Source organism: Cetorhinus maximus, chromosome 8, assembly GCF_964194155.1.
Source record: "Cetorhinus maximus chromosome 8, sCetMax3.hap1.1, whole genome shotgun sequence".
Taxonomy (NCBI): Eukaryota; Metazoa; Chordata; class Chondrichthyes; order Lamniformes; family Cetorhinidae; genus Cetorhinus; species Cetorhinus maximus.
This window is the reverse complement of record NC_135886.1, coordinates 99,164,932-99,168,322: the sequence shown is the minus strand read 5'-3', so window position 1 is coordinate 99,168,322 and position 3,391 is coordinate 99,164,932.

Genomic DNA, 3,391 nt, shown 5'->3' with positions numbered 1-3,391 from the left:
CTCAGCTTCTCATCCTCGGTGTCTTCAAGTTTTCTCTTCAGGGAGTTCCCCACCAGAGATTCCACGGAGAAAGCATGAGCACGGGAACTCAGAGCCATCGGGCCGTTACCCTTAAATCCCGGCGACCAGGCGCCAGTCCCGGGGTCGAGAGGAATTGGAGAGATCGTCTTGAAACGGCGCGTCCAAGCCGTGCTGGGAGACTGAGGAGATTCACTCTGTGTCCCAGAATAAGTGCCATTCCAGTTTAGTAGGAGGCTTTGACTGGAAGCCGCGCTCTCTGCATCACGCCAGGGCAAAAGGAGCCTTTCATTTCCCCACAGTCTCCCCCCTGCAGTGCCAAGTGCGCTTCTGGAGGGCGAGAGCTCACCCCTCGTCAAAGTCAAGCCAATAGCAACACACCAGTGGAGCCAAGAGCGAGTGAAGCTCCACTAATTATACCCAAGGAAGTGCCCTTCCTTACACTGGCTGGACGTGGAGCTAATTATTAACAGGCAGGTCTGTCTGTCTGGCGATACAGTATGTAAATATGGGCATGTGCGGATCACTGACACGTTTTTATCAGTCCTGTGGCAAGTTAAGATCAACTTTGGCAAAGACTCATCTTCAAAGGCAAATGTTCCAAGAAGGAGCGAATCTCCAGTAACACCGCCTGCATATATCTATCTATATATATATATCTCTATAATGTGTGTGTACATATATATGCATATATATTTATGTATGGGTGTGTACATAAAAGTGTGCGGGTATATGTGTGTATTTATGTATCTTTAATATTTAAACGAGATCCACTTTTCTGAAGTTTCCATTGAACAGAAAGCTCCCACAAAGCTGCTCCTTTTAATGCACTGTTAGCCACTGTATGGAAATCACATTTATGCCACATTTGACGTGTTTGTGTAGTTCTATCCATGAACTGATGAACAGGACACTGAAATGACAAAAGGGGACTTATATCTCGACCCTGGAGATGTGCTCCCATGCTGAGGTTACAAGATAAAAGTAAAATCACAAACGCTGTGCGCTGGAACTCTCAAACAAAACCAGAAACCAGGCACTGTTGGGAAATGTACAATCGGCACCAGGGAAGGAGAAAGCGGTTATTTCTTTGCGGTGTGGCTTCTAGCAGGGAGGGTCTGCGCCCCCATTACCAAACCATCATCTCTCCTTTCAGACGCGGGGGGAGGGGGGGAGCTTGCTGTGTATGGCGAGTGACCCTCCGTTCCAGGGGGCGGAGATAGCGAGGTGGGTGCAGGGGAGCGGTCAGAAAATGAGGGCAGTTAGCATTTGACACCAGTGCTGTTTGCATCTTCAGCAGCATGGGACTGTCAGCAGACCCTCATTCAGAACACGGCGTGTTTCTGCCCTTTGCTGTACATTTGGCTCAGTGCTGACAGCGGAACACGGTGGGGTCAGTGGGTTTACTTCACAATCCAGCTCCACTGGAGACAGAGATACCTTAGGAGACAAACTGTCCCCTGTTCACACCTTTCCTGACCCTCTGGAACCATCCTGCCGGTCTTAGCCAGTGCGAGTTGATTTTCTAATTATTCAATCTAACTAATGAATAATCTCAGAAGATTCGAAAAGTCAATTTCAGGACATAGTTCTTCATTTCAATTTAATCCCCTCTATAGATTAAAGTAGCATTTAGGTATGTGTGTGTTTTTTTTTAAAAAAGCTTTAGACAAAATATCTCAACTATCTCAGTACCAGTAAGGTCCGCGAAAAACAGAGAGCCTAAATCACTCCACAAGTGTTGTTGGAGAGATCCTCAGTGTCTGCTGTTTGATATTAATGTTTGGGCGCTTTCGATATATCTAAATGCATAGAGCATCTTAACTCCAGTTTGACTATAATAATGTGCTAATAAATCAAGGCAGCGGGAGTTACAAACTGGTCAGGCCCAACATTCAGACTCACCATTCGATTTTCGTTCCCCGGTTCGCTACTGTTAAAAGTCACCTGAAAATTCAATTTCCAATAACCAAGTTTACACAGAACGAGTAACCATACATTTACCAAATGGCAGAGAACCCTATCGGATATTGAACCGTACAGACAGAATTCCGTCTGCAATGATTGTAAGCATTGAATGTGTTGCGTACATTAACTGTTAACATGCAGCCAACGCTTGTTCCTGAATCGTGAAAGTGAATTCGTTGCAAACACGAAAATCTTCCCAAACGTTTCAGCCCAAGAGTCTGAAATTTCAGGTGACACGTGTCAAACTAATCGATCGATCTATTTTTTTTACAAATACTAGAATAAATTAAGTATTGTCGAAAAAAGACATTTTGTCGAAGCTTTTCGACTTGCAGTCAACATAAATTATTCAAAAAAAAGATTTTCATGTTAAACTATTCATTATTGATATAATCAGTCCCAGCTTATGTAACGCGGTGAAATTATTTAATAATATAGTACAATCAATGGAGCAACTGAATGTGATTACTGAGGTATTTTTCAAATACAGTGTTCAAATATTCAAATACAAGTGAAATGAGCTCCCAGGATTCGTTTTGCCATGCTGCGAATATTAAAAGGTTTAAAATTCACCACTGATTCACCCCTTATCGATTACAATATTTCATTGTTTTTACAGTTTAAAAAACATTCTGCTTTGTGTTTTTGCTGGTGAATTTAACACACGTTGGCCAGAGAGGCAAAATAAAATGCAGAGCAGGAATAACATGGGGGTTGAACAACAGAAACACAGCTGACTGACATATAACTAGTTCCATATGTAAAAATATTTTCTTTCATGGGACTTGAATACATGTGGTCAAGCAAAGGCTTTTCAGAGGATGTGTAGAGCTTTGCGGTACATTCTCGGTTTCCTTTCTCCATTTCAATTGGATTATTTTAACAATTGTTTATACTTTTGGTTTATTGAAATTGACCTAATATTTCCAGAAATCTATACCTGTGACTGACAGCACTAAAGGAAACGCGAGCTGATGGGGACTGCACACTGCCTTTTTAAGCTTGAACATTTCAAATGTTTTAACTATAAATTAAATCAAGTTGAACATCCGCGTTTCGACACGGTTACTACAGCGTGCGGGGTTATGCTGACGGTAAAAGAAGCATGGATATGCATTACATTTTACTACTTCCACTTTCTACTGCTTTCTGCACGCGTCCTTAAGGAGCGGGCACCGTTTCCTTTCACATGGATGACTATCATTAACAAACATAATTTAAACCGAAACCTGACTGAGCGGTGATGATTTAAATTTAAATAGTTACAGGCTGCATGCAGGGCCAACCTTTAAATACTAACCTCAACAGTGTGCTAGATTTCTAATAATTAATCATTAATACATATTTCTACGTATGTGTGTGTGGGTTTTGTGTGTCTATGTGTGCATGTGTATGTGTGTTTCTG